The sequence below is a fragment of the Nomascus leucogenys genome, chromosome 11 (genome assembly GCF_006542625.1).
Source record: "Nomascus leucogenys isolate Asia chromosome 11, Asia_NLE_v1, whole genome shotgun sequence".
NCBI classification, from domain to species: domain Eukaryota; kingdom Metazoa; phylum Chordata; class Mammalia; order Primates; family Hylobatidae; genus Nomascus; species Nomascus leucogenys.
This window is the reverse complement of record NC_044391.1, coordinates 70,173,753-70,199,359: the sequence shown is the minus strand read 5'-3', so window position 1 is coordinate 70,199,359 and position 25,607 is coordinate 70,173,753. Positions and strand designations below refer to the sequence as shown.

The following is a 25,607-nucleotide window of genomic DNA, read 5'->3' as shown; positions in this document are numbered from 1 at the left end:
AACCAAGGTGTTGGAATTACTCCCAAATTTGAGTTGCTGGCCCTGGCATTGGTTAGCCATTTGGGAAATTTAGGCTCAGTTTCTGTAAAGAAAATGGAGCCAATAAGATAATTTAGCCTATGTTTTTTGTTGGATTAAATAAGAAAATGCAGTGCCTGACACCAGTAAGTGTCCAATTAGTAGATGTTCACTATTATTTTCTCTGATCCTTTCTGTCTTCCTTTATACAATGGCAACAACAATACAAAGGCAATAATTCCAGTTATGTCTAAGTGTTGTGAGCAATAGATAAGAAAAACCACGTGTGTGAAACAGTACTGGGCACCAGTTGCTCCCCCAATAGTTTCCCCTTAAAACTAGATCACTTGAGAGAGTCTCAAAGATGATTCATTCTTGGACTTGAGATTTATTTTTATTTTTTGAATAAGGAGGCTGTGCCATTGAGATTAATTCATCTCTTTTATTTTTTGTTTTTTCTGATCTGAATGATGGCTTAACTCTGTGACTCTACCAGACAAAATACTGCATTGAAACAAGAGTCCACCAGGGACAGAAACCATTTTCAGAGCAGTTATAAAACTAAGGTTAACTATTCAAATTCAGAGAACTCAAAGAAAAAACCATAATCTTGCTTAAAATGCAACTTTGATTATTCCACTCCTTGTGACTTAGAGATGTTTGTTTTCTCTAAAATGCTGTATAATATCTCTTTTCAGGAGAGAAATCAGTGGCAGAAGGATTTGAAGGAAATTGTGATGAACTAGTTTATTTTTTTAAATTAGGAATGAAAACTTCTTGTTTAAGGTTATGTATTGCATATTCTCAAAATGTTCTAGTTCCTTACATGGCTGGTTTTATGGGATGTTAGTAATATAAAAGGTACTGGGAAATAAATTCCTGTATAGTTATAAATAAATAACTGTAGTTGCACTAATTATAAATAAAAAACTGTATTTGTACTATTAACCAGCCTTAGGACCTGAAATTTAACCAGGCTTAGGACCTGAAATTCTACTAGATCTTGTTCTCTTTGGATTATATTTCAGTTTAAAGAGCCACACATCTCTGTCAACTCAACACAACCCCATTTCTAGGAGCCTCCTTTTTAGTTCTGTGAGACCAGGGCTTCTATGAGAGAAGTATGGTTCCGTTGTGGGATAGGGGAGACTAGGAAAGGGAGTATAGCTGAGGAGCTCTGCTGAGGAGGACAAGGGCACTGGTGGAGTGCTCTGAAAAGGGCCTTGCTGAGGACTACCTTACCCCTTCCCTAATGTTGCTTAGACCTGTGGATCTCTGAACACAATTCAGTTTAATTTGCTAAAAAGGCATTTCGACAGGATACGATTTGGGGGTAAGTGCCACTGTTGCATAGTGTTTAAGTATGCAGCTGTGATCTGGGGTAACAAAATTCTGGATTTCCATCAGGGTACTAGTTGTTTGAAAGTTATTCAAGTCACAAACTCTCTAACGGTCAGAGAAATATGAAGATTAAATTAATATAGTCACAGGTTCTCACTAAATGATAACAATTTTTAGCACAAAGCACATGTATATATGAATACAAGGGTAAACTTTCTTATGGTCCAATTTTTCTGATATTAAAATACTTTCTAATGATAGCATTTAATTACCAATTTACTTAGATTTAGAACAATTTGAAATATGCTTGCTAAAATCTTATTTGACTAAAACAGTGACAATAAGCAAGAATAATGGCATTTATTTTTATCAGAAATTGCATTATTTTCAAAGCCCTTTAGGCCACAGAACTTCCCAGCATCGAGCTACTGTTGTTTTTCTCAAATAAAGGAAGCTGCATTTTTTTCTCATTCTACTCATGATTATTTCTTATTTCTTACTCTGGGGGATGTCTCTAATGGAGGCTGGTGAGGCAGCTACCCATTTGGGGGAGGCATGATATCACAGATGCTTGCCTTTTCCTTGGCTCCCATCTGTTGGAAATAGTAACTAAGTCCTCTGCCTAAGCTGGTAGGAGAGGAGTTGTAGAAAATCAAATTAGCAGGAGAGAAACTATTAGTCTTCATTTTCTTGTTTCCAACCTGCGAACACAGATTGTTAAATACGCCTATTCCCTAATCCTCATTAGGAAATCTTAAAGAATAGCAGGACATGAAAAAAGCACGGGGATTATGAGAAAATGCTACCACTGAAAAATAACACAAAGCGAGGATAGTTTTCTCTCATTCAGATTATCTGTACATTTTTAGAGTTAGCCTATTTGAAATTTTCCTTTAAATAATTTTATTCCTACTTATATGTGGTTGGATGATACACACGCAATCCCAAATATATAATTTTATTTAGAATTTTCTTATTAGACTTGAAGATAAAATAATTTAAATGGAATAACTAGTACATGACATTTTGCACTCAGTGGTATCCCTAGGACTTGTTTGAATACATTGCCGTATTTATCTAAAAGGGCAAAGCTTTCATTAAAAATAATCTAGTGGCAATGTTGCACAGCCCTAATGCTCTACTACATGAAAAGTTATATTTTCAGGCCCAGAGACACAGGATTACAGATCAGTGATAGGCAATGCATATTTGAAGTATACCAAAAGCACCAAATAAGGTAGTTGAGTATCCAGAAGGAACTGACATAAAATGCAGGTGTCTAATTACTAGAGTCATTGCCACAGAACCAGTCATTGATGACTAAATTATGCACCTGGTTTCTTGGGAAAATCTGCAGTTTTGGGAACATTTCACTACACTTCAGAGCATTTTAAGTCTTTAAATCATTTAGCTTTTAAAATCCCACCCATTTCTCCTGTTCTGGCATCCATTCTAAATACGTCTCTAGTTCCTGTCAGTTCATACTCTTCAATACTTGATTTCACTTTTATTATCCACTCTTCTCTGTGGTTTCTGAAGACCCTGGCATACTCGCTGTGCCTTGACTATGCCAGCACGTTGCTGCCTTAGGGAATTTGCATTTGCTCTACCCTCTGCCTGGAGCCATCTTCTCCCAGATGTCCACATAGCTTCCTCCTTCTTCCTAAGGAGACCTTCCCTAAACACTCTTTTTAACCTGAAGCCTCCCTTCCACTTTATTTCCATTTTCCATGCCATCCAACATATTATAAATTTTACTTGATTGTTCTCATCTTTATGCACTGGAATGTAAGTTCTATGAGGCCAAGCATTTTTGTCTACCTCGCTCACGACTTTGTGCTCAATGCTGAGAACAGTGTCTGGCATGTAGGTGTCCAAAAACACTTATTGACTGAAACACAATAGAATCTGCTGCAAACTATAGCCCTAAGTAGGAATACCTAGTGTTTAATATCCTCTTTCAGTAGTATTTCTATCATTATGACATTTCTTTGATATTCCTATTCTAGAGGCAAAGGGAAGAAACTTTAAGGTACCTCATAACTGTTCAATAGCTAACTTCTAGGTCATGATAGTTGCAAACTGAAATGCCATTGGGATTTGGGCAGTTAAATAACTGTGTGAAACACCCAGTATAAGGCATTAAAGAGTGCCAGAGTCTGTGACAAATAGGAAAGTTTATATATTGCCCTACGTAAAACCATTCAGATTTGAAAGAGTAATTTAAAACATAGCCCTGTCTGAACAAAACCTGTCTACCTGTGGTTTCAAAGCCCTTTTTAGCTGCCAGTTGTGGCCAACAGGACCACAAGGACATTTTCTAAGTCATACTGTTTTTTTTTTCTACCTCTTTTCAAATATATTCTCAGGCTTGGGTATGTGACTGACTCCACATCAGGACAGGAATACTCAATTGATCAAATCTAATTACATTTGCTTCCCAACTAAATTGTGTATCACCTTCCCCTCTTGTGAGAGGAATGGTTCCTCTTGGGTCCTCGGCATCTGATTATTGCAAACCTAATTGATTTGCGACATTTCATTAATAAAGTTAACTAAAACTAATTATACATATTGAGTAAAAGTTTCCTGTGAAATGAATTTTTCTATTTAGCTTAAGGGTTCTTAATTGTTAGACTGAATTGCTGAGGAAGATTGCAGAATTACTTTCTCTTGGGAGATATACATATATATATATATATATTCCCCCCCTCCAACCAACATGGATTGATGGATGGTGATACCATAGAAACCAAAAAAGAAAAAAATGATTAAATATGAAAGTTAAAGTTACTGAAGCATTGTCCTAAGAAAATAAAACTGCAAAATAGGTCACGCAGATCTCTTTAAGATGTTAAAGTAGGTCTGTTGTATTTGTCACATTATCTTAAGGGGTTTGAAATTCAAATTTTCAAATTTATCCACATTTATTGTTTTATTCATAGTGTAGATTTTTCCTTCACTTAATTGGTGAATATTGTATTTCTCACTCTTTCAGAGAGTATGTTTTGTCTAATTCATCCATCTATTTAAATCTAAATTCTAGCAGAAGTCCAGGGGGAGCCTCCTACCACCTCAGTTGCCCCAAACTCAGCTGATACATTTTGAGCCAGTATTTTTCACAGGACCATTTCCAGCCCTCCTTCTTTGTTTAGTCATGTATAGATAAACATTCTGTAAGTGAAAGGAAGACTAGCATTAATTTCATTAATGGTTCAGTGTTGAATAAAATATGGCTGACCCATTACTGCTATACAATAACTTTGTATATCACATGAGATGCTCTTATGATTAATAATCTGAATTTGCACTGCTTTCACTTTCCCAAAGCAGACTGGATTTCTTGCTTTGCATTGTTAAGGAAGATACTTAGCTGTTTTATCTTCCCACTCTGTTCACTGACCAGGCTGGAGGGACCAGGAGGCAGCAAACTGCCCATCCTATTTTTCCTTTTTGACCTCGGAGTGTTACTGAGGAGCAAAGGTGCAAGCTCTAGATCAAAAGACAGCTCTTACCCCCTGACTGGTTTCATCTACAGTGGCTCTGTTTTTTTCTGGTGTCTATACTGTGTGCAGAAGTATTTTGGCCTTGCCTAGAGGTGGGGAGGAAGAATGCTGCTTTGGATTGGATTTTGGGCTTGCAATACCTTGTTCCTATTGTCCCAGTTCTCTGGGTGAGTTGAACATTTGTTTAGATTCAGGAAAGGCATTGAGGCCCAGTTTCAGATAAATAATTATTTTCCACCAGGTCTGCACTGTATTATTACATTTCTGAGATATACTAGATCTTTCTGGAATTTAAAAAATGACTCATACATTTAAATCTTCTTAAAAGTCTTAAAAGGAATGACTAATTGAAGGGAAAAGACAACAGCACTCTTGATTCCAGCTAAAAGCTTTTCCTGTCAGCAAAACAGGGCCTCTAAATTTAAAAGCTATTTCTTTGAGCTCTTTCAATTGTTAAAAATATTAATATTGGTTGGGTGCAGTGGTTCATGCCTGTAATCTTAGCATTTTGGGAGGCTGAGGCAGGAGGATCACTTGAGGCTGGGGGTTCATGAGCAACCTAGGCAATGTAGCAAGACCACATCCCTACAAAAAATTAAAAAAATAATTAGCTGGGCATAGTGCATGTGCGTGTAGTCCTAGATACCTGGGAGGATGAGATAGGAGGATGGCTTGAGCCCAGGAGTTTTAGGCTGCAGTGAGCTATGATCATGCCACTACACTCTAGCCTAGAGGACAAAGTGAGACTTTGTCTCAAAAAAATCTGTCTGTCTGTCTATCTAAATCTAATTTAAATTATTATTTTCTATAGAGTTATGTGCTAAGCACATCTGGCTATATTATTTAAGCAAAGAAAGAATGTTACTGAGAATTGTGTGCATAGGTTATTTGGAGTAAACATGTTTCATTTTATTGGAAAAGAAACCCAGGCACAAATGGCTAGCATTTATCTTGCTTTTGTTTTCTGTTAGTAAGATTCTGAGATTAATATTTAAAAATTCCAAACTGGTTCCAAACTTATTTTACTTATGCTTTCATTGAAAAATGATACTATTAAATGTGTAAAGGAAATATCAGCTGGATATTTATATCCCTTTTTCACAGCTAGTTATATAGCTATTTCAAACCCTTGATGCTTTGATGACTCAAAGACAAATTTGTTTTTAATTTTTTGCCTTATGTAACACATGATCATTAGTCCAGGAACTAAATGTAATTGAACTGCTAGGTATAAGTGACTAGAAAGTAACTGAGACTCACATTTTATTAATGTTATCATATTAGTGACAAATAGTGATTAAGAACTTTAAGAATACAGCAGGATCATTATATTGATGAAAAATGAAAAATTACTGTTATCCGTGACTGTGTTAGTCTATTCTTGTGTTGCTATAAAGGAATACCCGAAACTGGGTAATTTATAAAGAAAAGAGCTTTAACTGAATCCTGGTTCTACAGGCTTACAAGGAAGCATGGTGTTAGCTTCTGCTTCTGGTGAGGCCACAGGATGCTTACAATCATGGTAGAAGGTGATAGGGAACCAGCATGTCACATGGTGAGAGCAGGAGCAAGAGAGAGGGGGGAGGTGTCACAGTTTCAGAGCAAGAACTCATTCATTAACATGGGGAGGGCACCAGGCCATTGATGAGAGATCCGCCTGCAGGATCCAAACACCTCCCACCAGGCCCCACCTCCAACACAGGGGATCACATTTCAACATGAGATTTGGAGGGGCAAATATCCAAACCTTATCAGTGACATACAATTTAAATAAAAATAAAGGCTTCTAAGATGTACATTTTTATTAAAAAATAAAATAAGAAGTATTCTAGCCCTTATTTTGTTTGGCTTTCTAACTGCTTAAAAAATCAATCAATTATGTCTATGCAATGGTGAAATGTTTATCATTATTGGAAAACTAAAGAAAATCTTACAGAATTTTACAGAAGGTAATGAGTAAGGAAGAAAATATTGGCCTTTAAAAATGATCCTACATCCTTTTTACTTTTGCTTACTTGGAGCTGTCAGCAATGTTGGTAACCAAGCCAACAGCCATATATTTTAGTTCTTAATGTAACTGTGGGTACTTCTTTTCACAATTTTGAGAAATCACGAACTGCAACTTTAGAAAAGCACATGAAACATTTAATCCTATATATTTTAATATGCAAATAAACAGGAAAAACAAAAAGTGGTCTGTGAGAGCTGTATATTAGATAATCTAACACTGAGGAAATCAGAATTTCAAAAGTATTAAAAACTTCCCAAATAAGTTTAAAGGCAGAAAACTTTCTTACCAAGTGGCCAAGAAAGTCTGCTGCATTATTAATAAATGTGTTTATAGCAGTACTGTCCAGCAGTACTTCCTATGATAGAAATGTTCTAAATCTGTGCTGTCCACTAACCACCTGTGTCTACTGAGTGCTTGAGATGGGGGTAATGCAACAGAGGGGCTGAATTTTTAGTTTAATTTTAATAAATTTATATTTAAATGTAAATAGCCACATATAGTAAATGGCTACCATAATGGATGGTGCAGGTCTATAAATTTTAAGCCATTGAATATGGTTCTTTATTCATTTAAATGTGCTAATCAGGTTTTTCCCATTTGTCATGAGTAGATTTCAGCATAAACTTTTTGGTCCTGTAAAACAAGCTCTGAAGTGCTGTTTACACATCACTGGTTTAAATCAATAAGAGATCAGAGTTCTGTAGTTTTAAGTTGGTAAAAGTTTTAAAGGGAGATTGCAAAGTTCAGAAGGTCCTTTTGCGAACACTTTTTATATTGAGATAGGGCTTTGGAGATTATTTTACAGGAAAACCAGGGCAAAGTTGCTAATTAATATTAGAACTGGTATAACATCAGTTCTTTGACAAACAAAAAATAGCTTCTTAGAATTAAGTATGTTTTGCTTATTCATCTGAAACTTAAAAGTTTGAAAAAGCTTAAAATTTCACAGAATGTTTTCTTCCATGTTTTGTTATTCCTAAACAAAACATCATAGTTATTTTGGAAGCTTTGCTACAAATGTGTGAATGTTAGAAACCAAAGACTTCCCAAATACAGTAGAAGGAAGGCTGATTCCAAGAATCATTTCCAGCAGGAACCCCCTTGGGTAAGTGTCCTGCTTTTCCTGCTAGTGGGCTGATGGGGTATCATGGACAAAACTCCTTCTGTTCAATACTTTTAAGATGTAAAATGAAGTACACTGTCTTTGTGTCATCCTAGGATATGCATCTTAATACACTCTTTCCAGAGCTGGATTTTTGCGGAAAATCTGCACAGTCCAGATTCCCAAGCTTCGCTATACCTGAAAAAAACACAATCAGAAAAAAAACCTCCCAAAACAAAGCATCCCTAAAGATATCCATTGACAGAACTCTGTAAAGCGTTACTATTTTTATCTCCAAGATTAAAGGCATTCTAAATAGTTTTCTAACACTACCACCGTGGAGTATCTTCCAGAAAATGATTCCTACTTGCCAATCTATTACAGCAAAGAAGAAGCATCCCTCTGATATTTATCTACCCACCCAGCACCTATGTATCTATCCTCTACTTTGATAAAATGGTAGCACAACATATTCAGAATAGGACAAGCTACTCTTCATTTTCCCAGGAGGGGACTAGGAGAAGCCGAGGGCTTGTTCTTTGAACTGAGTTTTTGTAAGGAGGGGCAGGGGGAAATCTTATTAGTTAGGTAAATCCCGGACTCTTGTTATGAAAAATATCACATAGGCCCACGTAAGAAGAGTTAGATAGACAAAGCAGTCCTGGCTAACCCTGCTGAGCTCCACAACAGGTTGTGAGAGTTTAATGCCCTGCCATGTGACTCATGCCTGTAAAGAGGCTAAGAGGGCACCTTCATCTCCAATTTCACATTGTCTTTTTTCCTATATCTCATCATTGGAGGAAGGTGGAAGTTTGTGAGAATGAAACTCCAAGACATTTGGGTTTTCTGAAGGTGAGAAGGTGAACTGTTAAGGTTTATGGTCTTACGACTTCTGAAAGTGAGCACTGGGGTATCAAAGAACCCAAATCGCCCAGGAAGTAGCTGACAAGAGAGTACAGTCATTTCCCTCCTGGTCCTCTTAAGCCTTACACAGGAAGAACACTGCTCAAAGCAATCACCTGTGGCCCTGTGGAGTCCTTGCCAAAGGACTTTCTCACATGATTCATTATCAGTACATGAATGGAAATAGCTTAGTAATTCTGATGTTATTTATGTTTAAAACCATATAAATACATATGCTCTTAATCTGTATATTGGAGGGGATGTGGTAACACTGGGATTTCATTATTTTCTGCTTCCTCTACTTCTTTCACAAGATAATGGTGTGTGTGGGTTTTTGTGGTCTCCCCACCGCTGACACATTAAAGAAAACTGCTGACAGACCCACTGCTGTAGATGTAAGGCATTTACCTGGTGCCGACTTTCTGGGATGGCATCAGTGAGTTATTCAGATAAAAACCCAGCCATTTTAGATCAATTTGTCAAATATCAAACCTAAAAAGAAAAAAATGATTAACGCATTTCACTGAATATAGTCAGGTTTTTATTTTTTAATTTACAGAGTAAGCTTCAATACTGCATCCTAAGAATGTTTTTGAAGGGAATGAAACCGTCTGGTTCACATCAAGAACATATTTTTCCTTACATAGAGCTAGACTGCATTAAGTGGTGGGCATAGGATCTCATCATCTTCCTGCTTGTGGTCAACGTCTTCCCCAATGCCCTTGTAAATATACATTAGGCAAAGAGAAAAAGAATGTTTTAGGGTAAAATAGTGCAGTCTCATTCCTAGCCATTTCTTTCTATAGACATGTCTACTAAATGTAAGAATATGAAAATAGATTGGATTTCTACTTGTGAATCTACAGCTAAACTTGGTTAAATGATTCTATTACTTAGTATAAAGCTTATGCAAATTTTATTTTACCATAATTTTAAAAATACCTTTTTAAAAGATTACCTTTTCTGTTTTTCTTTTTCACAGAAGTAATGCTAACGTGTCATATAAATGTCAAGTTACAGAAGGATGTAAAATAAAAGTAAACATATCCTTACCCTCTATTACTTTTCTCTGCATCTACTTCCCAGAGGTACTGCTAATAGTTACCTATGTCTCCTTCTAGGACTTGCATACACATGCATATAAATATGTATGTTCATAAAAAATGCATACACATGCATATAAATATGTATATCTATAGTTTTTTTCTTTTTGTACATCATGGTATTTTCTTCTTTGTTTCATTTATTTTACTTATGATGGCTAGCAGATTTCCTACATCAGCATATATAAATCTACCTCATTCATTTTGATGGCTGTACAATATTTCATTCATTGTACTGACACATAGTTTATTTAACCAGTCTGCTATTAATGAGCCTCAATCTTTTTTTTTCAGTTTTCCTTTTGGCTGCTACAAAAATGTCTCAATAATAATATTTACATACATGCACTTTAGTACTTATATGAATGTATCAGTATAATTCTAACAGATTGTTGAGCCAAATTGTTTGTATATGCTAAGTTTTTGATAGATATTCACAAAATGTCTTCTGTTAAGGTTATACCAATTTATAATACCAAGCATCTGGGTTTTATCAAATCACTTTTTCTTTATCTGATAAGTAAAAGGTATATCTTTGTTTTGACTTGCATTTCGTTAATTATGAATGAGGATGAACTTCTTTTCATTTTCTTATTGTTTCCATAGTAATTCTTCTACTAGTTTGCTCAGCCATGGCTTTTGCTCATGTTTCAATTAGGTTGTTTATTGTTTCTCACATTAAAGAGCTCATGTTATGTTAAGGAAACTGGAATTTTACATGTAATGGCTGGCAAATAGCTTTCCCAGGTTTCTTGTTTAGATGATAACTTTGTTTATGGTACTTTTTACTGTATAAGCATTTATTTTTATGTAGTTAAATTCATCGATATTTTCATTATATATAGGAGGATTTTTTAAATAAGAATTTTTATTTAAAGTTGAAGAGTTATTCAAGAAGATTGTATATAGGTTAATTTTTAAACCAACTTTAGCATACCAACTTTAGCATTTAGGCATACCAACTTTAGCATTGTTATATAGAATAATGTTAGCACTGGAAGGATCTATTAACAAAAGAAAGTTCCCATAAAATGATTTCTTCTATAAAATATCATGACAGTGTGAATTCTGTGGACTCTTTGTGAGACACTAGTGTACCACAGAATAAAAAAATGACAGAAAGGGTCAGATTTATAGTACCATTCTCCAGAGAGTTAATAGTAGTTGTCTAGTACCTAACATCTAGAGTGAATTATAAATAAAGTAATAGAAATTCCAAGACAAATAGAAAGTAAAAAATATAAAATCAATAGAGATCCATTATAGAAAATTTTGTAGGTACATACAAAAGAAAGAAAGAAAAAAAATCATCCTCAAAAGCGCTTAAGATTTGTTGTATATTCTTCCTGATTTTTCTTATTGGCTCCACAGATATGCATGCATTTAAAAAATATGTAAGTGATTTTACTAACAAATCAATCCTAACATAATTAAATGAATTTCATTAAGATGCCAATAACCCAAGACCTTAATGGCACCTTGACAAGCATCTACCAGGTATACACATACATGGGATCATACTTATGATTCATGTGTTATACACTGATTTTTTCACTTACTATTATCTTTCCTTGCCACTGAATATTTTAAAATATATAAATTATATATTACATTTTATATTCATATAAAATATATAACAACTGTAATGTTCTATCATATGGCTTAAGTTAATGGAAATTAAAAGGAATAGGAATAATTGTGTGTTCTCTCAAAAATCCATTCTGGTAACTCAGTAGATAATAGACCAGAACATACTCAAGAAATCATTACCCAAGAATCACATCAAATTCTTTTTCATTCATGATAAAGTGGCAGCAATTAGCTGTGTAACTGGGAGCTGGGAGACATCATAATACAATGTGTTTTATATGAAGTGACATCATTTGAATGGGAAAGAGAGATGATTAAAGCTGGGTTAATGGAAAATTCTCATTCTAAGGTCAGGAGCATTTGAATTGATGGCAAGAAGAATTTGAGTCAAAAAGTAAAGTATATGTGCTGATAAAATTATAAGTGTGAAGGAAAGTATATGTGCTGATGAAGTTGTTAAGTATATGAAATTTACTAGAAAAAAATGCTATGCTAAGAGAATTTTTCCAACTGTTAAAAAGAAAAAAATGCTATGCTGTGAGATTTTTTCCAACTGTTAAAAAGAAAACCTTGTGCAGATTGCATTCAGCCACAGTCACAAATATTGGGGCTTAGTGAAACCAGAGGATCTTAAGGGCTGTAGAGGGTGATCACTGGTACTTTATTTTTTATTAGTACTAAGAAACTCTGCCTGCTATGTGTAAGATACATTTTGGGTATTTCTCCTTCTCTCAATCTTCCACTACTTGTCATGATGGCAGCCCTGGATTGATTTTTCCCTAACCCATAACTTACAAATTAGATGTTGTAATGTCAGTGCTACCTGAATATCTACAGTTCTAGATTCAAGCAGCTGGTGAAATTTTATCTCCTACAAATTTTCTCAATACCATTGAAAAAGTGGCTGCTCAGTCCTGTTGGCACAGGTTTCCCCTCAAACATGATCCCGGGGAACCCATACACACCTGTCTTTTGACCAACATCAACAAGACCCTGTCAAAACAGGAGCTATTTGGACAGATCCAACTGATGGCTGTCAGAGAATCTACCTGCACTGGGTGAAATAGTTCAGGGACTGAATCATTTGGGGAGTCACCGGCTTAAAATACATCACCACTTGCTTGAGCATTGACTGGTTGGTAACTATATTTTACTACATTTTTGTAAACCATGCTTGTAGTAAGTAAGCATTTACATTAAAAGCTGAAAAAGTAGTATGTAATTTGAGTTGGAATGCTGAACAGTCTATGTGTATGTAGAAAACAGAAAATAACTTGTTCAATCCAAGAGAGAATTTACTTTATAGCATGAGAGCACCAAAAAGTAAACAGAAAATTTTGGATTTTTGTGGGAAAAAATAGAGATATCAAAAGTTGTTGTTATTATTATTATTATTCGAGACAGGCTCTTTCTCTGTTGCCCAGGCTGGAGTGCGATGGTGTGATCATGGCTCACTGCAGCCTTCACCTTCCAGACTCAAGCAATCCTCCCAACTCAGCCTCCTGTGTAGTTGGGACTACAGGTCCCAACTACTACATGGTGTATGCCACCATGCTCTGGTAATTTTTTTATTTTTTGTAGAGATGGGGGTCTCAGTTTGTTGCCTCAGCTGGTCTCAAACTCCTGGCCTCAAGTGATCCTCCCTCCTTGGCCTCCCAAAGTGCTGGGATTACAGGTGTGAGCCACCACACCTGGGATCAAAAGTTAATTTTTAAAAGTATGTCATCTACTATTTCTTAAAAAAGCTTTATTGAAGTATAATTGATATACAAAAAGCATGCATATAAAAATATATTTTAGTGGATTTGGACAGGCTGTCATAGTTTTGGTATTTTTTCAAACAGTTAAAGAAGGAATTTCTAGAATTTCCCATTATTGCACTTAAAGGTAAGGTGACAGGAAAACATTAGACCAAAATGGAATAGATCTTGTTTGCTTTAAAAAAAAAATCTATGAGGGAAACAAATTTTGATCTCAAATTAAAACTTTAAATAAATTTTCAAATAATTAGTTGGCCTTAAAAAGTAGGTAGCCCAGTATAGAGCAGACACTGTAGGTAACAGCTAAGAGAACAGGCAATGAAATTAGAATTCTTATGTTTACATCTCGACTGTATCAGTTACAGCTTTTGGGTAAACTACTTATCTCATTATTACTTGGTATCCCAATCTATAAAATAAGGATAAAACAGTAACTATCTCACACGGTTGTTGTGAGGATTAAATAAAAAAAAATTTAAAGAAAGACTGAACATTGTGTTTGGCACGTTTATGTGCTCAATAAATATTAGCTTTATTAAAAATGTTAGTTAAAAGCCAAGAAAACACCTCTTCATAATTATTCTAAACAAGCCACAGGTAAGGTACACTGTGTTTCTTTTCCCTTAATGTGCATTTGAATCACCTGAGGATCTTGCTAAAATGCAGATTCTTATGCAATCAATGGGTCTGGACAGGGTCTGAGATTCTGCAGTTCCACCAAACTCTCAGGTGATACTCATGATGCTAATACGGGAAATGGGATCCGTGAGATAATTTTAGATGGTTTCCTCCTAATTTGTAATACAATGTGTCTCAACAGGGTCAATGAGGACAGGGGGAGAAAAGAAGATGTGGATGAAATGTACAGATTTCATATGCCCCCTGGGTGATTCCAGTATTCTTGTCTTACCTGCCTCTGTTGTCTTAAGAACCACCGATTTGATATTCCAACCTTTTATTCTTTTTAATTTTTTCTTTCCTTACTCTTTTCTCCACTTTACCCTTGTCATTGCTGCTGTAGACTGAAAAACTGTATTCATGCTTAGCTCTTCAATTAGCAAGACAAAAGCATCAAATTTGTCATTGTGTGTAATAGGACAGTGTATCTAAATGAGATTAGAAAAATTATTTCTTAACAATTCTTTTTTTAAAATATAAGGGTCTGAAAATGTATTTAACATTTTCTGTAGTTTTAGCCAAAAACAAACAAATAAGCAACAAACAGGCAAGCAAGTGACTCCGCGGAACATTTAGTAAAAGAAAACAAGGATGCGTTAGGTGCCGTCCATACTATCAAAGGAGTTATAATCTCACGAGGAGGGGAAAGGAGCAGTGGTTATTACAGAAGTGGCCAGAACCAAACAGTGTGACCACTTTAGACATTCCATCTGGTCTGAAAGGCAGGACAGAAGGAGGGGCCATTTTTAAATGGCTTCCCACCCTACTAGCATTAGACTATTAGAGACCCATGCCAAAATATGTGCTTAGCTTGACTACTATCTCTCTACGGCAAAGACCATTTTTATACTTTGGCGTGTGTCCTCAGGGCCTAATATTACTCAGATCCACAGTATTTCCTCTGTAAGTATCTGCAACTGTTGTTGATATATTTTATAGACATAATTCTTCATTTTCCCAAGTGGATAAGAGGAGCTTTGACTAATATAGAATGAGAAAATATCTAAATAAACTTGGCAAATTAGCAAAAACAAATTCTCTTTAAAAGTACATAATCAGGCCAGGTGCTGTGGCTCATGTCTGTAATCCCAGCACTTTGGGAGGCCGAGGCAGGGAGATCACTTGAGGTCAGAAGTTTGAGACCAGCCTGGCCAACATGGTGAACCTCTTCTCTACTAAAAATACAAAAATTAGCTGGGCATGGCAGCATGCACCTGTAATCCCAGCTACTAGGGAGGCTGAGGCAGGAAAATCATTTGAACCTGGGAGGCAGAGGTTGCAGTGAGCCGAGATCATGCCACTGCACGCCAGCCTGGGCAATAGAGCAAGACTCTGTCTCAAAAAAAAAAAAAAAAAAAAGATACACAATCATATGTGTATTTCTCAATATTCTTATTTTGTAGTTAAGCATACAGAGTACTTAAATCCATTGATCTAAATAAAATTTCTACATTATTTGGTGAAGATGAAGGCATCTATGTGTGTATAAGTGGACAAGAAATCACACAGAAGTTGACTTAAATTGAAAGATTATTAATTCTATGATTTTAAGTTTTAAGAAAATCTAGAACTGGGACTTGAAATAGGAAGGCACATTGTAATAATAGGAAACAAGGCACACTCATTTTTTACCCATTTTCCAAACTTTTAAATGTTAAAAAAAATTACATGTGAGATTAACAACACAATAAAAATATTCTTGGTAATAGGAAGGAGACTGATAATCACTGAGCGATTCTAGACATTTGTTTCTACTTAAGACAGAGAATGCACCTATTGAAGAAACAAACATAAACAAAACAAAAACAAATTCAAACCCTTCTAAATTAACTATAAGAATAATGTAATCATATAGCATTTATACTACATAATGAATTTTTTGTTACTTAAATATTTTGGAAGACAATTTTGATTTTCATATGCAAGAAATTTTTTCCTCATGTGAGCATCTGCTTTGATAAGGAAGAAGAAAAATCAGATAGCAAATATTTTAATGTTAATACAACCACAGCTAGCAGCAATAGTCACTAGTCCTTTTATGACTGTTCTAAACATATACTCTGTTTTCTATTTCCAGTTGTCTAACTTGTCACTAACGTAATAACTAGGAAAACATCTGGCAATTTATAGTTCTTTAAATTGTAAGATTTTTTTTCTGTGATTGAAACATTGTATTTTAGAGCTTTAATGGGATAACGGTAGTCACTTGCCAATTTAGTTGAATATTACCTTAAGTCCCTGTAGATATTCCTTGATTTAAGATGGCTTTATATATTAAGCTATTAAAAAGTTGATTTTTAGAAGCTAAAGTTCATATTATGAATAAAACAAAATGTAAAGTGATAGCTAAATTTAGGATACAAATCGATCAAATTTACTGTTGCTTATCAGAGATTGAGTATACTGCTTTAACAAGCACCTACAGTGAAAAGAAACACAAACCACATAATCCAATGATCTTAGGCAATTTTGAAAAAGAATCATTAGGACAATTTTGAAGAAAAATAATAGCATTTCCCAATCATTACGTGTTGGAAAGCTGATTTGTCAGTTTGCTAGATAACATGGGAGAAAAGTGTTCCTAAGCTAGGTTTGGACACTTGGTCACATTTTGTTGCTCTGGCTCCATATTTGTTTATTGACACAGCATATCTTCAAAACAACGTTTTAATCTTTACAACACTTGGACTTACTTCAAACTTCTAAACACAATTCTTAATTTGGTAGCCTACTTGGGAGACTCTTCGGCATTCTCCAATCACCACTGAGCAGAAAAAGGGCTAGGTAAACTAATAAGCATGCGGCTAGAGGGCAGGAGCTCGCATTAAGCAGCCAAAACACGTAAATGTGAGGGGTCACTATTTTTGTCCCTGTAACAAATTTGAAAGCAAAATACAGCAACTCTCAGTTATCTGCTTGAAAGGACACTGTGGCAGCACAGATAAAATGACAGCAGACATGCATCATGCATTTAAACTATGAGTTTTAAATTCCTTCTCAGCTAAGTATTTTACCTAGGCTTTGTTAAGTAGCAGATTAAACTTTTCTTTCTTATTTTGCCTCTAGCATAGGGGAAAATTAGTCATTAGTATTAAGTCATAATCAAAATAACAATAGCAGTTGTAACTAGCAGCAGGAACAAAAAACCAAAACAAAATTATATACACAAATACTCACACAACTCTGACCCCAAACTAGAAAGAAGAAAAAGAAAAGTGAGAAACCTGAATAACTCACAAATCTGCCCTTTTCTGAATACTGACCCAGGATAAGAGAGAAAGATTGAAGCTTAGAATGCTGTAGGACAGCAGGATTGCCGCAGCACCTGTGACTGAAAGACATTTTGCAAATCGCAAGGAAGACAAGTGTTCCACTGGCATCAGTGGAATCGGTGGAAGAAAACCAGTTTTCTTCTGAGTTGGATGATGGAACAGTTGATTCAGTTTAAGGTCAAAGAAGAGCAGAACCAGAAATCAAGGCCTCAGGATGGGAACAAAGAACAATGAAGTCGGAAAAAAAAAGGTGGGGAGGGAGAGTGGGTAACAGACTTGAAACTAAGAATCACAAAACTTAAGCAAATGTCAAGACCTAGCAATTATGATTGGCAGTTTCTATAACCTAGCCTTAAGCTTAGACTTTTATTTTAAAGCAATAACCAAAAAACAAAAGAAATTAAGGAATTATATCACTGGAGGGGACCTTATGGGCAGAGACTTGAGGTTCAGAGTTGTGAAATAATGCTCTTACTATCACACAGCAAGTTAAGTGGGAGTCTCCATTTCCCTTCTTCCCATGCTTTCCTGGCCCTGCACTGTCAGGAAGCGTGGTGGAGAGGAAGGAGAAGGTACCAGGGCACCCAGGAATACATCACAGCCTGAGGACAGGTTATGCAGGTGGGGACTTTATAGCTAGGGAAACACCAGGGAAGACAAGGGAAGTATGGCAGTTTCTTCCTTAGAGAAGACATATAAGGGGGTTAAAGCATATGCTATGTGAAATAAACACCTGGAGATCCAAAACCCTCAGGTGGTAACTAATAAGAGAATCATGTTGGGATGCAGCATCTTCAGCGGGAAGCACAAGTTGCTCAACAAAGTAATAAAATAGATCAAAAGGGTGCCAAATTTCTTGCCTCTTACTATTACTTTCTCTTCTCAGAATGACACAGGAAATAAATGTAGCCAAGTCCCAAATTTGATCCCACGGGAAAGTGAGTACCCAAACTTTCATTAAGAGAGGGCTCCTGAGCGGGGGGAGTAGGTTTTTAATACTTAGCGAGGCTATCAGCAAAGAGAAAAGGCCCAGGTGGGCTCAATAGCCAGGTCACAAATGGTTGCCCCCCCCCCCCCCAAAAAAAAAAACGGTGCAGAAGGAGACGCTTTGGGGAAGAATTGCTGATGTCTTCTGGAGACTATAGCAGGCTGGCACTATGGAGATGTTTACCTGGACATTTAGGAGAATTGGAGGATGGAGTTGGCGGTCGGGCAGTGGCCTGCCAGAGGCTCTGTTTAGTCCTGGAAGCAGGAGACCTTTTGCTAAAATTCTGTCTCAGTTACACATATGCATTGGCTAAGGCTGTAGGGATTGGGGTGTGGAGACATCTTGCTTCTCCTTTCTCAGTTTGATCATTCAAAGGACATCTGGGAACCCTGAGGGTGGGAGAGTTTGGCCCAGGTTGGAGCGATGTCCCGTGTCTAGGACCCACCGCTATGGTTTACAGAGAGAGAGCTAAGGGGACGTGAGCAGTGAAGGGACATTTTCTGGGAAGCAGAGGGCGTGGATGGGGACACTCTTAACTTCACCTCAAAAGTAGCACAACTTTTAAACGAACGCCTTGCAGAGTCACATGGGCTTCCCGCTCAGATGATGGCTAAAATACAAGAGTTAACTAAAAGCCTCAGGAAGAAAGTTTACTGAGTTGCATCTTATTTCTGTAGATTTCTTCCTTGCACTCGGAAGAGTTTGGTTAAAATGGATTGAGAATTTCGAGGCACGTGGCAAATAAAACTACCTTGTTCCCTCCCGTTCCAGAAGCCCCTCACCTGATTTGGGAAAGTGTGGCCAGCTCCAGGGGCAGGCGCTGACCAGAACTATGGTCGCTCTTTCCTTGGTCCCCGAGAGCTTCCCAGTATAGAGCCAGCAGTTAGGACACCGTGACATGAAACTTAGCACCCCACCCTTGAAGTCCCCCAAGCATGCCTGGCGGTCAGCACGGACTCACCCGCGCCCCGGGCGCTGCGTCACGTCCCGCCGAGGGCCGGCTGCGCTGGTGCGTGTCTCCCGCCCGCCGCCTCAGCGTCGCGGCTGTGCGCCCTCACTCGCTGGGTCCGCTCCAGCCGCTCCCCATCGACTTCACTGCCGCGGCCGGGCAGAGCTGCTAGCTGCGCGCTGGTCCAGACGTCCTGTCACTCGCTGCTGCCTGGGGTCCTGGCTGTCAGGCGCTGGAATCATCGGCGAGGAGGCAGCTCCGAATTTATAGTGAGGGGCGTTGCTGCTTCTTGGGTTCCGGGGACGAGGCTCTGTTTTGCATTCCCTCCTCCTCCGCCCCGCCCCGGGAGACCCTCCCGGCCCAACCTCCTCCCTCTCAGGATACTGACGGCAGCAAGGATGATGCCACAGTCGTCCCGTGTCAACTATCAGATCAGCGTTCACCTGGCCTCGAACCCCGCCTAGCGAGGGGTCGTGAGGGAGAGCGAGCTGGAGGTACAGGAGTATCATTTCCTGCGGAGATCCGTGTTCTTCAACATTTTTTTTCTGAACTTGGAAAACTTTTAAGGACGAATTAGAGAACTTCTTTCTCTTTCCTATGAGTAACTCGACCTTTGGTAATACAGTTGTGGATCATAGATTACATGGATTAATTCCAGGGTTATGAAATTCGAGGGTGGACACTCATTTGTTCCTATTGGACATGCTACCCAAGTTGCATTTTTAAAAATGTATTTTAAAAACCCAATAAATATTTAAAGAAGAAATAATATCAATTCTTCACAAGCTCTTCCAAAAAATAGAAGAGTAAGGATGATCTCCCAACTCATGCTATGAGGCCAGTATCACTCTGATAACAAAACCAGATAAAGACATCACGAGACTACGGATCAATATTTCTTAAGAGTATAGATAAAAATTCTCAACAAAATGCAGGCAAATTGAATCCAATAACATATGAAAGGGACTATACACCATTGTCAAGTGAGGTTGATGCCAGAAAGCAAGACTAGATTAGTTTACCAAAAATCAATTAATGTTTGATAGGTGAGTAGGGTGGCTATAGTTTACAATAGATCTGAAATCTATTGTATATTTCAGAGTAGCTAGGAGAAAATAATTTGAATGTTTCTAGCATAAAGAAAAGACAAATATTTAAGGTGATGGATATCCCAGTTGCACTGATTTGATCTTTACAAATTATATGAATGCATTAAATTAATGCATGTTCCTAAAAAGTGTACATCTATTGTGTATCAATAAAAATAAAGAAGTAAAAAATGGACAAAGCCTACATGATTGTCTAAAAAAGTTTTTAAAAACTATTGGACAAAATTCAACACTTTTTCATGCTAACACACAACAAACTAGGAATAGAAACTTCCCCAAACTATAAAGTTTATTTATGAAAAACTAATATCACACATAATAATGGAAGACAACGTTTTTATGTCTAAGATCAGGAACAAGACAAAATGTCTAGTCTTCCCATTTCTATTTAACTTTGTACTAAAGGTTCTAGTGAGGGCAATTGGACAAGAAAAAAAGATAAATGGCATCCAGATTAGAAAGAAAGTAAAACAATTTCTATTTGTAGATGACATGATCTTGTATTAAAAAGCCCTAAGGAATCAATTAATTAACTATTAGAACTAAGAAACAAGTTGAGCAAGTTTTTAGAATACAAGATCAATATACAAAAATCAGTTGTATTTCTATACACTAGCAATAAAAAATCAACAAATGGAATTAAGAAAACAATTCCACTGTTTGCTTCTCACCACTTGCTGTGTGGGTCTGTGTCCTCTCCCTGCCTCACATGCTGCCATGCCTCAAAAAGTTAAGGAAACCAAGGACTTTCTGCTTACAGTCAGGTGAAAGGATGTCAGATCTGTCAAGGTCAAGAGAAATAAGGATAATGTGAAGTTTAAAGTTTGATGCAGCAGATACCTTCATATATTAGTCATCATAGACAAAGAGAAGGCAGAGAAACTGAAGCAGTTCTGGCACCCTGGTTTGTTAGAGAAGGAGATGAAATCAGACACACTAATTTGAACTGTGTTAAAAATTTAAAAATTCAAAGATAAAAACAATTTTACTTACTATAGATCAAAAGAGTAAAAATACTAAGAAATGGCCAGGCGCAGTGGCTCACTCCTGTAATCTCAGCACTTTGGGAGGCCGAGGTGGGCGAATCACGAGGTCAGGGATTTGAGAAACCCTGTCTCTACTAAAAATACAAAAAAATTAGCCAGGCGTGGTGGTGCATGCCTGTAGTCCCAGCTACTCAGGAGGAGGAGGCTGAGAAGGAAGAATCGCTTGAACCCAGGAGGCGGAGGTTGCAGTGAGCTGAGAATGTGCCACTGCACTCCAACCTGGGTGACGGAGTGAGACTCCATCTCAAAAAAAAAAAAAAAAAAAAAAAAAACCCTAAGAAATAAATTTAACAAAAGGGTCTAAAACTTGTACTCTGAAAACAAACAAAAATTGTTGAAATAAAGTAGACCTAAAGAAATGGAATGACATTCCGTGTTCTTGGATTGGAAGATTTAATATCGTTACAATGGCATTAATCTTCAAATGATCTACAGGTTAAACAAGATCTCTATCAAAACCCAGCAAGCTTTTATTGCAGAAATGAATGGAGTTATCCTAAAAACATGTGGCAGCGCGAGGGACCCAGAATAGTCAAGACAATTCTGAAAAAGAACAAACTTACCAATTTCAAAATTTACTACAAAATTACAATAAACAAGACAATGTGGTACTGGCATAGGAATAGATAGAAAGATCAATGGAACAGAATTGTGTCCACAAACTAAACCCTTACATTTATGAGCCACTAGATTTTGAAAAGGGTTGAAAAAAATGCAGAATGAGTAATCTTTTTAACAAATGGTACTGGAATAATTGGATATCTGCATGTAGAAGAATGAAGTTGGACTCCTTATAATACCACATGTAAAAATTAAGTCAAAATGGATCATAGACCCAAGCTTAAGAGAAAAATTGTAAAACTCTAAATAGAAAACGTAGGAGTAAACCTTTGTGACCTTGGATTATGCAAATCCATCTTAGATACAACTCCAAAAGCATAAGAAATACAAGAAAAAGTAGGTAAACTAATTTGATTTCATCAGTATTAACAGCATCTGTACTTCCAAGGGTATCAAGAAAGTGAAAAGAAAAAGCCAAGAATGTGCGAAGATATTTGCAAATTATATATCTGATAAGGACTTGTGTTCAGAACATATAAAAATAATAAAACACATACAAAGATAATAAAAACACCATTAAAAATGGGCAAAAGATCTTAATATACATTTCTCTAAAGAAAGTAGACAACACATAAAAAAAACTCAACATTATTAGCCAGCAGGAAAATGCAACTCAAAGGAACAACTGGATATGATTTTATGCCTACTAGGATGGCTATAATAAAAAAGTAAGATAGTAACAAGTGTTGTCCAGAATGTGGAGAAATTGGATCCCTCATACATTGTTGGTGGGAATATAAAATAGTGCAGACATTTTGGAAAACAGTGGCAATTCTTCAAAATGTTAAGCATAGAGTTACCATATGGCTCAGCAATTCCATTCCTAGGTATATACTCATGAGAAATGAAAACATACGTCCACATGAAAATGTAGACATGAAAATTCATAGCAGCATTATTCATAATAGCCCCAAAGCAGAAATAAGTCAAATATCTATCAACTGATGAATAGATAAAATGTGATATCTCCATACCATAGGATATTGTTTGGCAATAAAAGGGAATAAAGTACATGTTACACATGGAAGTGCATTGAAAACCTTGTGCTAAGTGAAAGAAGCCAGTCACAAAAGAAGACATATTATATGATTTCATTGATATGAAATATTCAGGAGTGACATAACTGTAGAGAATTTTGGTTGCCTAGGCTGAGAGTGGAGGGGTAGGAGGGAATGGTAGTGTCTGCTAATTGGAAGGTGATAAAAAATTGTACATTTGATTATGGTGATCATAACACAACTTTGAAAACATACAAAAAAGCCTTGAACTGTACATCTTTGTTAAAAGACAGACCTAGTCAAATTAAATTTAACGGTGCTTAATTGAGCAAAGAATGATGTGCAAATCGGGCAGCCCCTGAACTGCAATAGGTTCAGAGAGACTCCAGTGCTGCCTCGTGGTTGAAAAAGATTTATGGGCAGAAAAAGGAAAGTGATGTACAGAAGACAAAAATGAGGTACAGAAATAGAATTGGTTACAATTTGGCGTTTGCCTTATTTGAACACAGTTTGAACAACTGGCCACCTTAGATATGCTGAAACTCTGTGATTGGCACAAGAGTAGGTTACAGTCTTTTCAGCATCCACTTAGGTTACAGTTCGCTACATACTGAGAAACTTTTAGGCCAAATTTAAAATATGTAAGGAAGCAGCTTCAGGATAAACTTAATTTAATTCTTTAAATGGGTGAACTGTAACGTATGTAGAGTATATATAAATAAAGCTATTTTAAAAAGGTAAAATATGAAATTTGTGTAGATGAGTAAAGACATGAATGTCTGACTTTTGCTTCTTGCTTCCAAGTTTCTGAAGAGAGAAGAGGGGCTCAGTTCCTATCTTTCACGCAATGGCTAACACCTCTGTGCTAGACAACATCGTGGATCAGGAACGTAATAGAAATTATTATTAATTAAAACCTATTTTTAAAATAAAGGTTTTTATTTAGCAACATACCATATGTTGAAATGACTTACATGTTTTGAATTTTCATTAAATTAAAAATGGCAAATTTACTTAAATATCATCAAGCATGTAGTAAGCATAGGTTTCTGCAGGAGAACTTTCTCAGAATGCAAACCTGAGGAAGACATGGTTCCTGAGTCCCGAGTATGGTGACCCAGGAGGGTTTGCATCCCCTTCTCCACTAGATTGTGCCTCTGCGACAGGGCTGTGTCTTATCAGTTCACTGTATTCCTGGGTTAAGCATCCCCACAAATCCAAACAAATTGCTCTGATATAAGACTGACTTTTAGTTCATATGTGAACTCTGTCTTGGAGGAAATGTTGTTTGAAATGGATCCTGAAGGATAGATGGCATTATTTGAACTGAGGAACAAGGAAACAGCCATGTAAAAGTATCAGGGCAACAAAGTGTCATTTGTGTGGGAACAGATTGTTACTGAATTTTTCTAGAGTACATAATTAATAATGAGTTATCATTTACTGGATGCTTGCTATATACATCAGACATCTTATTAAGCCCTTCATATCTATTAACCTAATTAATCATTATAGCAAGTCTGTATATAAAAGTTACAGATTTTACAGATGAGGAAGATAAGGTACAGAAATTAAGCAAGTTACCCAAGGTTACATGGTTTGTAAGAGGCAGAGACAAGAGTCCAGTTTCGCTGGCATAAAAGGCCATACATTTGCTATAAGAGGGAGTGGTAGAAAGAGCTAGAAATATGGATTATCATGAATGTGGAGCTCAGAAGTTTGTAGAGAGGTTTGTACTTAATTTGGTTCTTGAGGAATGGCTGAGGCTTATGAGTGAGGAAAGGCATGATGTGTAAGGTGGATTAGAGTGTGGAGATGTTAGAAATAGGGATAACAGTGGACCAGGCTAGGGTTGACACACACACAAAAACCCACACCCGTGAAATTAGGACGAGAGACAGTGTCAAGACAGAATACAGAGAACTTACAAAAATAACTGGGGGTTTGGGGTAGGGGTTCATTGAGCTTGTAAGAGGCAGCTGATCAGCTTCATCTACTGAAGAACCTTGCACAGATGTCACACTAGACATTATAATTGGAAGATAGATGGGCCTCCTTTGGAGATCTTCAAGGTATTTACGTTGTTGTTGATTTTTTTCTTGGTGAGAATGCTTGGTTTTTAGTTTAAATGGCTAGAAAAGATACACAGGTTTTGATGGCTTTTAAAGATTCGCATTTTTATTCAAGACCAGGGTAACCAGGAATTAGATGTGAAAGTCTCCTGATAAGGGAAAGAGCACTGGAATCAGGAGATGAGTGGCGTGGTAGGGAACTGACAAGGAGGCAGGGGTGGCTGCAGGAATGAACCTTCCAAGAAGCTTGACAGTAAAGAGAGGGCATGATGGAATCAGGAAATAGAGAAAAGATGAAGCTACAGCAAGATTTTATGAACTTTTTATAGGATTCTGGGCATTTTTCTCGCCTTTCAGCATTGATGTCCAAGCCTTGGAGTATTCCATTTTAAATAGACAACACTTTCTTGGATGTGACATCCCCCTTCATAACATGCCTGCTAGCAGTCAAGAACCAACAGTGGTAGTGTTTCTTTTTGTTTTATGTAACATCTTCCTGTGTATAAAGTTTTCAGTTGTCTGTCCTGGGTTATTTACTTA

At 36.8% G+C, this 25,607-nt stretch overlaps 1 protein-coding gene and 1 pseudogene across 5 annotated transcripts in view; one reads left to right on the top strand and one right to left on the bottom strand.

Annotated features, from left to right (window-relative positions):
* Positions 1-19,492, bottom strand: part of AGTR1 (angiotensin II receptor type 1) — a 45,027-nt gene extending 25,535 nt beyond the window's left edge. For 2 of the 5 annotated variants that reach the window (XM_003256238.3, XM_003256237.3), the window contains exons 1-2: positions 19,234-19,492; positions 9,290-9,373 (exon numbers count right to left, since the gene is read on the bottom strand). The gene's annotated coding sequence lies outside the window, so the exon portion shown is untranslated. Of the gene's footprint in view, positions 1-9,289; positions 9,374-19,211 lie in introns of all 5 variants that reach the window. The other 3 variants (XM_003256239.3, XM_003256236.4, XM_004089651.3) reach the window with 2 other exon arrangements.
* A 1,555-nt stretch (positions 19,493-21,047) lies between these two features.
* LOC100588445 lies at positions 21,048-21,275 on the top strand (annotated as a pseudogene).
* Positions 21,276-25,607: the final 4,332 nt, after the last annotated feature.